Genomic DNA, 12,166 nt, shown 5'->3' with positions numbered 1-12,166 from the left:
GGACTTGTTATGGTTTGCAGTGGAGATGAGATACAGTTTTCTGAAGAAAGCCTTGTAGAAAACTTGCATTTTTTGAAAGCTTTGTAGGAACAAGGGCTTTAGTTTTCTCCAGTTACTAAAATCATGGGCATTGTAGCTTTAAGAAAAGCTAAAATCTGCTGCTGTACTTTCATTACTTTTAAAAATATTTTTGCTGTGCAGAAATAATTCCCTTGACTTGAGACAGCTCAAGAAACAATCAGTATTGTCATATGTGTTAGGTTGTTAATGTTGACATTGTTCCCTTTGTCTTTTGAATGAACAAGGTAGGTGAAACAAGTCACATCTGCCCTAAGCTTCACGTACTTGGACTAGATAGGTCTTTATCATTGTGTGATTTCCTCTGTGGAGGATTCTGCAGCAACTGGAAGAGTTGATAAAGTTGGGTGAGTACTGTGACCAGATCTGCCAGGAAGAGAACAGAAATGAGTATTAGGGTACTGAGAGTGTGCTGGAGAAAAGCTTGCAAGTGATACTTACTCGTTGCCCAGAGGCAATTAATATGTCTGCCTCTACCCATGTCTTTATAGAATGAAAAGTAACTGCTTAAGAGGGAAAAAAGGGAGGCCAACTGGGATGGAGTTTCAGCAGCAGAGAGCTGTTTTTGAAGAAGGCATGCTGTTTTCCAAATACATGCTTTTGTGGCATACATTGCAATAAAATGTAAAAGTCAGATTCTCAGCTGCTAAAAACCAGTTTAATTTCAATTATGCCTGTTTATCCTCTCAAATTTCTGTGGAGACTTAAGTGTCATGATTCTCTACCCTTACAGTAAGTGAAGAATAGCAAATCAAAATGGTTCTTTATTCTAGCAATAATGTTATTGCATTGTAAAGTGCATTTGTTAATTTTTCTTAAATAATATTATAGTTTATGTGTTCTTCTGGACAGGCGATACAATGGGAGGAGAAATTAATCCCCAAACTTTGGAAAACAAATTTGCTGTAATGAAGAAAATATGTAGTGAGGAGGTATACGGATATATTTGTGTTCTGTAAAAAGCTTTTTCTCTCAGCTGTTGTGTGCAGTTTGCACTTGTATTTATGAAAAAAATATTATTGGACTTGATGTTGATAGTAATTGCTAGTTAGTCTTACTTTGTTAAAACATACCTACAAGTTTTAGGCTTTTTGCACATTTGGAGCTTTAAGAATTCTGGAGAGAAGAAACCCAGCCAAGCAAAGCTATTACATTTACTTATGAAGTCCTGCTGCTTCTGTGAAACAGTAAACTTCCACAGAAGTTTATCTTTCATAGGTTACATTTATATATCGTGGTACATAGATGAGGTAGCACTGAAATATGTGTCATAGTTTCCTAATCTTGGGAGAGAAGTGAAGAGGGAGGAAGAGTTTTCAACATTAGAATCTTTCCACTTAGAAATTGTTTCGTTTGAATTGGCTTAAAGCAGATGAGCATGGTTGTAGCAATTGTTCTGCAATGTAAAAAGTATTAGAATTTCTGCGAACATCTTTATTTTAAACTATCTTTCTTCCACTCGTGTTCCATTGGTGTTATAAACGTAAACATAGACTGCTCAATGTTAAAAAGCTTTCATGGCCTTAGCCTGGATGGTGCTCATGATCTTTAGCTGTCACTATGCATTTTAGTTTTTGATCACTTTGTATATTGTTATCATTATAAGGTACTACATAATAATTTAATGTCACCTGCAAGAATACATTTATAGAGGAGTTTTGTGCTTATTTTATCAGATGGGAAGCTGGTTGCAAGTAAGATACAAAATAAAAACACATAAACAGATACTCTTAAGTTTCCATAACTCTGGTAATTTAGTAGAAATTAAGTGGGTTACACTAAAAACACAATTATCTTCTCCCCTCAGAAAAAAAAAACAACCCCAACCCAAACTCTAACTGTACTGCTGCTTCAAGGTAGTTTATATATCCAAATGTATACCTTCTGGTGCTTTTGGTGTTGAGTTTCAATTTAGCAGAAAATAGCACTGACCAACCTTTCCTGTTGCTCTTCTCCATAGGTACAATTCTTAACATTTGATGTGAAAGGAAGGAATCTGAAAAATGAACAGTAACAGCCAGCAGTATGAATGAGTGTATTTCAAATTACTGTATTGAAATTGTTTAACTTACCATATATCTTAGATACAGAATAGTTGCCCAATTTCTTTTATTGTACTTCAGAAAAAATCTTTATGCCTTCTCAAAATCTCCAATGCCTTCTAAAAATCTCATTTACAATAGTTTTAAAATTACATTCTTAACTCCCCAACTTTTATTGACACCCATAAGACTTTAATGGCTATCGACTACTGAAAGTGTATTTGAATTCAATATTAAATATTCTGTTTCAGAAGGACATTTATGGAGTGAAAAGAATACTCTGACTCCTTCCCTCCCTATAATTAATAATTTTGTCATGTGCCTTCTCTGTGCCTCTTCAGTAACCATGACTCACCTTAATACCAGTGTTTGACATTAGAAGCCTCTCCAGAGAGGAAGAAAATCATTCAGAAATGAGCTGGATAAAGGTTATTAAACCAACACTTAAAATTCTAGTCCTGCACACTTTCCTTTACCCCTAATTAAATGCCAAGAACAGCAATGTAGAATTTTCAGTATATACATATGCTGGATATACCTTTATCAGTGGAAAAGTACCTACAGGGAACTGAAACTTTATTCCTGGCAGTCATATTTTCTTGCTTATATATTTGGAATGCTGTTTTTCAGAAATAGGGAAGAAATCTTGGGGGTTGAGTGTCCTAAGCTACATGTTGAAGTACATACGTAATATGATTCTTTTCTTGTCTGAGTCAGGTTTTTAGCTAAAGCTGTCTTACTGCCTTCAGCGGTACTACTTGTGTAAGTACAGACAAACTGCATGAGTAAAGTTGGTATCATTGGGTCGATACTGTGTATATACATCACTGCTTACAGACTTCTTGCTTGTCATATCCCAGAAGGTTCTAGGGCTAACTTGAATATCAGTATAAATGATACGTGGAACAGTGTATTAATTTTCTAAACAAGTGAGACCTTTGGATTGTGGGGAAAAAAACATTGCACCCCAACATTCTGTTTTACCTTAGAGTTTTCTATCCCTAAAGCTTCTACAAACCATGTAGACTGGGAAAAAATAAATTTTAAATCAAGAGAATGTAACGTGCTTAGTTACATTCTCTTTACGGGTAGGAGACACTGGTAAAGCAGTGATAATTTGCAGTGTTATCATTCTGACTTGCAGTGCATGACCCTGATGAGGTCAGGTCCTTTCAATTAGCAAGATGGTGGTGTTAAATCCCATGCTATTATGCTCTTGTTGCCAGGCTCTACTGCTCATTTACAGAATATTACATAGGTTGGCCATTAAAGTCTAATTCCTTCAATAAAAATTTAACACAAACTTCTTTTCCTAATTTATAAAACTATCTGGGTCTCTTTCTAACCAGTTTTCTCAACCTTGTGCGTGTCAAATGAATACTTCATAAAAGCATAAAAGGTTTCTGGATCTTTACTCTCTTGTGTTGGCTTTTCCAGTGAACTTTGCATAATACTTTATTAAATGATTTTACTCTCATGAGTGGTAAACAGGTAATTCAACTTAGCTGAGTACAGGTGCTATTTTTGATATTTAGTGCTTACTGGAAAATTTCCAAATAACCGTAGCATCTCTAAAAGCGTTAGAAATCCCCCAAGTGCTATAAAACTATGCTGGTACTTGTCCAGGATAACTAATGCTTTTTTCTCCTTTGCTGTGAGATCCAGGCTACCTTGTAACAACCAAGGACTGATCAGTTAAAGGGGGATCACTGTATGCTGCTGCTCTTTCTGTTTATGTCATTCCATAGTACTGCGATAGTGATGATGGGGGGTAAGATGTTCCTTACTGAATTCTGAGAAGTGGGGATGGTTCTATGGTAAATAGAACTATGTTTGCAGATGAATTATTTGTTCTCTATGAACCACACAAAATCTCTGAATGCATGTTTTACTTCAAAGAGATTAGTTTTCTGTAAAATCTCTGCTTTCTTCTAACGACACATTTTGAAATTAAAAAATGGCACAAAAATAGAGCAAGCCCACATAATCACAAAATAAACAGTACCTGGTTCCACGGAGGCTCATCTCTATAGCAAGGGCTGTGGCTACTAAGGATTATTTATAGTTATGTTCCTACTATGCTTTTTCTCTGTGATCTTTGTCCTTGCATTTCACTCGAGTTTCTTGACTTCAGTCGTCTGCTGCCACCCCTTCCTCGCATCTCCATGCCCTAAAGTTTGCTTAGTTGTCTCCTGTGATTCCCATATCATCCTTGCCTCTGTTTTTCCTTTTATTTTTGTCTGTGTGTCTTTGTTGGTCCCTGACCATCAAGACCTTCTGACAGTCTGTTAATTAATTCTTGCTCTAAAAGCAAGACAAGTCAGGAAGAAAGGTTCTGGAATGGTGGAAAGTATCTGAAAAAGTGGTGTGCTATTTTCAAAAGAGCAATAAACCAGGTAAAAATAAAAGAGCTGTTGTGCTGAATCTATACTTAAAGGACCATTGCTACAATGAAGATATTAGTTCTTCCAGTCTCCATAAGACATGGAAGAAGAGAGCAAACTGACCAAAAAAGATATTCCTGAATATCTGTACGGTGGAATTTGGATAGGACTGAAGTGTTTAGTTAGCACTGCATGGAAAGAAAGAAGAAAGATTCAGATCATATGCTGAGTTCTTCATCACTGGGTTTTTAGCAAATACTTTTCATCCATTAAATCAGAGGAAGCAGGAAGGAAATTGTTAGCTTTTATGGTTTTGTGACAGGTCAGAAGTTTGGCATTTTGTTTCACATAGCCAAATCCTGTTCTGTGCATTAACAAGTTCTTGATCCAGGACAAGAAAGTAAGTGATGCATTCATTTTAGGAGTAGAGTAAGATAATACTGTTCTAATAAGGTTTATAGGATATCAGGTGCTAACAATGTGCCTATCTCCCATTATGTAGAAGTGCTGCTGTTGTGCAGTTCTCTTCTCATAGATTAAGTGCAGGTGTTATAACTATTTTTTTTGAAAAGAGTGTGACAGGAGAATGCATGGTGGATCAGAGAGCAAGTGTAAGAGGAAGTATAGGAGGAAATGTTTTCTATACATGTACTTCCTCTGTACAACTTCCAGTAATGAGTTTGTTAATGATAAAATTGCTGCATTTGTTGAGATCAAGGGCAGTTACAGATACTTAAAATGGGACCAAAGTTTGCCTTTTAAATAAAGCTTGTCTTTCTGCAAAGGCCCCTTCAGTTTCTGTTCTGCAGCCTTATTCGAGCTCTCATGTCCTGAAAACCACATCAGATTTTAGGATTCCTTATCTGTCCTAATATTACTTCCCATATCTCATTTCCTGTTGAGATGCTAAGGCTGTCTCTGATGCCAGCTTCTATCCTGCACTTGCTTAATGCTATTCCTTTAGCTTAACCAATTATCCAGTTCAGAAGTTATCAGAAGAAAAGGATGTTAGAATTATTAGGAGTAAATCTATTTATTTGCAAGGCTACAGAAATCTGTTTCCCTTAATGCACTAGGAATTGAACAGATGACTTTGATTGCACTCAGCTCCAAGCAACCCTCTCCAGTCACCTCCTAACCTGAAAACTCTGTCAACTGATGGCCTCTCAGGATGCTGTTTCCTGCACTTACTGTGTTTTTGGATTTTGCCCTGCTTCATCAGGATGTGCTTTTGTTACTTTGAAAAATGAAGTTGAACATAGGTCCATAAACAGTAAATCTCCTCAGATCTGCTGACATCCCCAAGAAATTGCCTGTATGTTAGTGGCATGGCTTCTTTAAACTCCTGAGGTGTAAGTGTGAATTAGGGGTGGTGACCTACGTTGTTCTATACAACGAGATGTATATTTACTCCTCCTTTGGTCCTGTGTGTCAGCTCAGCTTTTATGCCCGCTAGTTTTAGTGAAACTTAAATTAATATATAGAATTAAACTTACTGATAGGCACCTTTTGCGATGTCTGTCATGCTGCCCTTTACACTTAGGACTGACTCCCCTTAAACATTTTTTATAGCTACTGAATTATCTGCTTTGAAACTTGACCACATCTCTTTAACTGTGATGTCTCAGTGATCTTAACATTAGGTAGGCTTTAGGTTTGCTAACGCTACTGCATGTCTGCAGCAATGATGTTATTTCACAGTTTCCATTAAACATCTCATCTGCCTTTTGCAGTCTTTTGGCTGAGCTATCGTGCTTTCATTCATGTTTACAAAGAATCTGACAACAGGTTTGGTCCCTGATTGGGTTTATGATACTAAAAATAATAATAAGGCACTCAAAAGGCAAGTTTGAGCCAAAATGAGAATTTCCCAAGTTGACAGAACTTCTAATAGGAAGACTCTTTTCAAGGAACATAAAAAGCAATGCTAGGAAAAAACTGGAGAATTATGAAAATATGGAATTTGTTTGGTGTTTTTTTCCATAGGCATGGTTTCTATAATAGCATTTATTTTAGTTTATTTCTCAGTTCTTGAAAATCATATAGTATTTGACACTAACAAATTGAAATACCAAGGATGAAATCACACTAATCTAACTAGACAAGAGACAGATATTGTAAAATTATGCTGTATGTACATGCTTTTTTCTTTGCACTTACACATAACCAGTCTCCATGGTTCAGTTTTCAATTAGATACCTATTAAAATAGGTAGATAAACTGGGCAGAAACAAATATCATGGTCATGTCTCTACTTGTTGGGTTCCCAGTTTAACATCTACGAATACAAAAAATAACAGTTTATTTTCCTAGCTAAGTATATAGATTTTTGGTTTTAAAGGTTTCTCTGTTTCTTCACTTAAAGAATACATCTATGTTTATGTTCTTAAGCATATTGTAATCCTAATTTGTAAACCAAATCATCCTGTTTCTTTTGAAACACTTTATCCAAGTGTAGTTACAATGTTTTGCCCCTTGTGTCATCGTTCTGGGCAGCAGGGATGGTGCAGTGTTGCTGCTGTTCTTTGTCTCTTAAAATACCTGTCATTTGCTTAAAAATCAACTTTCACAATGCACAAGAAATGAGGACATCTGTCCTAAAACTTTTTAATGCTATTTTTAGATATCCTTCATTTGAATATGTGTTTCTCTTCATATTGTTCTACTTTTTGGTCAAGTGATGAGAAAACAACTATACTGCAGTGTCATTGCTATTGATACCTTAAGAGTGTTTGTACTCAGTTAAAATATGCAAAATTGAGAAATAACTTTTCATTAAAAAGGTATTTCATTTAGCCAATGTAAAATTTGAGAAAGGCTTTGATTCTGTAACTAGTATTCATACTAATGCACCCAGCATCTGTGTTGTGTTCCAAATTTCTTTCAGATTTTGCCTTTGAAATGAGTAGCATGTCTCCTTATATTTCTCTGCTTCCTACTGGATATCTGCTGGCTTACCAGAAGGTGTTTAATTGCAAACTAAGCCTATCTGGCATGCAATAAAGTGGAATTATTTTTTTTTATTAAATCTCACCCTTTGATAATGTAAAAACCCTCAAACAACTGATTATAAGGCTCCTACAAAGCAGTTCTTTAGTAAGATGAGTGAGAGGTTAAAGAAGTGTGAGGATGTGGAACAATTTTGAAAACCACTTTTAATTTCATTAAATATGTACAACAAAGAGGAGGACAAAGGCTGGCATTTTATGCAGAATAAATATGAGAATTTGTTTATAAATCTCTTGCAAAATATGGATGGTCAGATGATGTACATGCTTAAGAATAAGGAAAAAACCTGTCATGTTTCTCTTCTGAGCTTATCTAAGTGATTTTGAAGAAGCTTGGAGAGAAGTCAAAGGGGAAAATGCTGAAATAAGCCTTGGGGAGGATGGGAGGATCATGATACTCCCTCCTCTAATGCTAATTGATGTACAGTAGTTGTTAGTGGGGAGGAGGGTGGGAACCCTGCCACTGAGGCCTTAATGAATGGTGGAAATCACTTGATGTGGGTGGGTTCCACATCCTGCTGCCTTTTCAGCCTCTGTTCAAGGTAGTTTTGTGTAACTCACTCAAACTGGCTTTTAGGCAGCCCTTTCTTCAGCAGAGTTTTATAGCTCAAAGGATTTTACCAGTCTTTCATAGGGTTATATGGTAAAAACCAGTCTGTGTCCAAGGGTGTGTGCGGAGTAGCTGTGAAGTAACTAACGTGCAGTGGTAGTACTACCAGTATTTCCCTTACCTGTCTTAAGTGCTTTTCATATTATTGGTCATGTGAGTAATGCTATTAATTAATTTGCAGGGTCTTGCACAAGTAGACTGACTACCCTGCCAATAATCCAAATTTATCTGAAAATTCCCCTGAAAATCTTATATGCAAGTTTCTGCAGCATTCCTCTCCACTATAGCTGAACAGACAGTGAATATTTTGACTTGGTGGCAAAACCAACATGAATAGAGGTGAAAAGTTGATATATGTCAAATTTTTTTCTCCTACCTCCTCCAAACTCTTCTACCCTCTTTGTTACTAAACATCAAAATGAAGTACCAAGTATTGAATTTGATTCAAACTCACAAATGTTGTTCTGATTTGAGGAACTAATATTTTGTGACACTTTTACTTATATAGACCATGATATGCCTATTTTAGTAATTCTAAAGTGTTTAGTTACTTCACATTTGCCTGTCAGTATTGTCTTTTAAATTATTTGTGTAGTGCAATCTGAATTCCTCACCGTTACTGGTATGGCTTATCTATTGTGCACAGGAGCACAGACACACACACATGCGTGTGCATGCACACGTTTGTGTTTTTATATTTGTGTTTCCAGTTGTCTCTGACTTCCGCATTGGTTTTGGAAGGTAACTTGGGAACATGCAGTTATCAATATGTAGACAACAATCTTTATTAATTCAAGAGTCCAGACTAGTGCTGCTTTGTCAGAATCTGTTGAGCTGTAGTGAAATTAATAGAGTAGATTTAATTAGGTGAGTTGGAAGGAGTATTAACTGAGAGAAAGAAGCATTCTGCTGCATGATTGATGCTAATGCAGATGTTACCAGTGCAGCTTCTGCCCAAATGATTCCTGTCTAGACAAGCCTGGTGGATGCATTGCTGTTTGTATGGTGAGGGTAAGAACTAGGGATCTGTAGGGTCATTGATTATCTGCAGCTGGCCAGGGGATTGCAGCCATTCATTTCCTAATGCTTGTTTTATAAGCTTCTGCAACTTACTTATGACCTAGTTGTTTGTAGGTTTCAAATCTGTTTGAGCCTATCCTATTCTCTGTTTTAGAGAGAGGGGAGGAAAGTTCCTGCTAACAGACAGTCAAAGCATAAATAGTTTGATGGTCCACTGGGAACAGCTGGTTCTTAAGCCTTAGTGAGGGCTTTCAGTTCCCTTCTTGATACAGTCGTGGTTCTTAGTCAGGGATTTAGCTATTTAACAGTCCAAGTTCTATCTCAAATCTCTGTGAGGTGAGACTATTGGAAAGCATGTGAACCTTGAACTTCAGTCAAAAGCCTGCATATATAGAACTCATTCCCTTTCATGGACAACCAGAGAGCCAACATCTAGAAATGTTTTGGAGACATTTCATTTGATTAATCCTTTTTTAAGTCATGTTTTGAATCTTAGTTTTTTACAACTAATGTAACACAGTTGTTGCGATAACTACAGAAATAATAACTCCATTTCATGTCTTATCCCAGACCTTTTCTGAATGTAATTAAATTCACTGTATGTTATATATGTTCCTCAGTAACAGTCAGGTGCAAATAGTTTCCATATTTGCTTTCATAATATGGATCATGGCATACAGAAGTGAATCAGTTTTACATTTGACCAGTAATTTGGTAACCAGCACTGAATCATTTTTCATAAATAAAAGCCTGTCCTTTAAAAAGAGTCTTATCAAATACACTGTGCATTGAGTACGTGTCTCCCCTCCTAGTATGGCAGTAGTTAACGGTGAACTGATAGATATTCCAGGCAAGGTACAGAGTCAGATTGATATAATTAGTGTACAGTTGCTTTGAGCTTTTCTGTTACTATTGTTATTAATGAAGGTCTTTCCTTGTCATGTAGAGAACGTTTTAGTTTTCAAACAATTTTAACTCCCTTAATATTTTACATTTTTTTAAGCTATTATTGTTGAAAAGGTGCCAAAGTGTCCTTTATGAAGCCATTTGCAAACGCCTTTCCATGAATTTGACAGCAGGCTGTCCCCTCCAAGGCTACTCTTGCTATTTCAGTTATAATATCTTGAACAACAACATTCTGTTTTGCAATTCCTATTTTCAATGCTATAGTTAGAGTTCCATTGAAACTAGCTATTGTGACCGTTTACTTAAATCCAGTTTTGGTATAGTAGATAATTCAGTTTCTAAACCAAGTAAATCTCTACTAACATGTCTCATTTTATCCGTGACCACTTGAGAGATTTAGTAGCTTCAGGAATCTTCCTCCATTACTGATACAGATCAGCAGAGTTGAAGCAACTTAATGTTTATGCTGGAATTGGGTTGTAGGGTGAGTCCTTCCTATGCAAGGCAACAGGGATGGGGGCTGGCTATGGAACAATTGATTACAAGACCTTTCTTTTGTTACAATACTAGTAAAACCAAGTTGCACTGGTATGTACGGACACCTCTCCCTTACTTGACTTAAAGCACTTCAGTAATTTTTAGAAGAGGAACTTTTAAATTTCTTGTGATAAGAATTTTTAACGTTCACCTGTTGTACATTTGCTTGATTTTTAGGAAGAGACTGTAAATGTTCCTTATAGCTAGACAGAAATCAGAATTATTTGTTGCTTTGGGTCAATTTTTAACATGTGTCACATAACTGTACTGAGTTTTGGAATTGCAGTTTAGTAGTGGGGAGATGTTCCTTTTCTATCTAGCAGAGGGATAGAAAATGTTCTTTGTGTCATTTGGTAGTAGTTATTCATAGTAAGAAAAATATATATGGCAGACTTTTCTTATGTTAGAATATGAAGAAAAACTAGGAAAAGTCAATGACTAATATTGACAAATAGTTACTTATGATTATGACCAGGGCCAAAAAAACCCTCCAGAAATACAAACCTAAATTGTGGCTGTTGGTGTAACTGATTGTTACTGCAATAAAAGGAGTGGAATGATTGCTTTTATTAGATGGACAGTCAAGTAACTGAGAAAAGATGAACTAAAAAAGGCATTTCTTCAAAAAAATTTTTGAGCATAATTTATGGAATATCTTCCATGAAAATTGTGTTACTATGGCAGTTTGTTGGATTATTTCACTTCTGTGGTATTGCTTTATCTTTCACATTTTTTATTATGAAATATTCTGTAAAAACAATAATTAAAAAAATCCCATGTGTAATCCTGAGTAAAATTGTAGTAAATTAAATATAAAACCATAGGGAATGTTAACTCTAGGAGTATATGCAATCTATAAAATCACATAAGCTGCATTTTATACTGCCTTTCATGTCAATCTCTTATCAGTAATAGGGGAACTAAATACCCAAGGCTGGGTTGTACTCAGAGGTGGTATTTGTGGGAGGAATATTCAGGGAAGCTTTGCAGCCCTTTGCCAGGCAGGATTCTGATGAAGAGAGCTCAGTGCCAAGAGGTGCTGGACAAATGAGTCTTACTGAAGCCTGTGTGAACAGCAGCAATTTATCATGTGATGGTTCAGATTTTGAGGTGAAAATGATCCTGAAAACTTATTGGATCAAGGTATCTTAGCAGACCAGACAAAATACAGTGGAAGCACTTGGTTTTGAATGCTTTGTACCATTAGAGTTCAATGAGAGAAACATGATTAGAAAAAGTATCAGATTATAGCTGTTTTTAAAAAAAGTAATGTTAAAGCTTTAGATTTATATCGTATGGTTTGCCAAGCAGTACTGAATATGGTATTTCATGTTTTACAGATTAATTATAAAAAAAGAGCATCTCTTAAGAAGTCAAGCTCCAAGGAAATCGGTAGGTGGAAATGGATAATTTTTTGTTCTTGTTATTTACTTCCTGGTTTCTGAACACTTAGCCTGGTTCGTGTCAACTTTTGGTATTTACTCTGGAAAAAAAGGAGATGAAAAGTAGCTTTTTTAAAGAAAATAAATATTTTAAAAACTTTAGCTAGTCAATGTTGAAGAAAAACACCAAATATTGCAT

At 35.9% G+C, this 12,166-nt stretch overlaps 1 protein-coding gene across 3 annotated transcripts in view; it reads left to right on the top strand.

Annotated features, from left to right (window-relative positions):
* Positions 1–12,166, top strand: part of FHIT (fragile histidine triad diadenosine triphosphatase) — a 620,171-nt gene that overhangs the window by 76,494 nt on the left and 531,511 nt on the right. For all 3 annotated transcript variants that reach the window (XM_074835874.1, XM_074835877.1, XM_074835875.1), the window contains exon 2: positions 11,926–11,977. The gene's annotated coding sequence lies outside the window, so the exon portion shown is untranslated. The remainder of the gene's footprint in view (positions 1–11,925; positions 11,978–12,166) is intronic.

This window comes from Strix aluco, chromosome 11, assembly GCF_031877795.1.
Source record: "Strix aluco isolate bStrAlu1 chromosome 11, bStrAlu1.hap1, whole genome shotgun sequence".
Lineage (NCBI taxonomy): Eukaryota > Metazoa > Chordata > Aves > Strigiformes > Strigidae > Strix > Strix aluco.
Note: the sequence above shows the minus strand (reverse complement) of the source record. Positions and strands in the feature narration are given on the sequence as shown.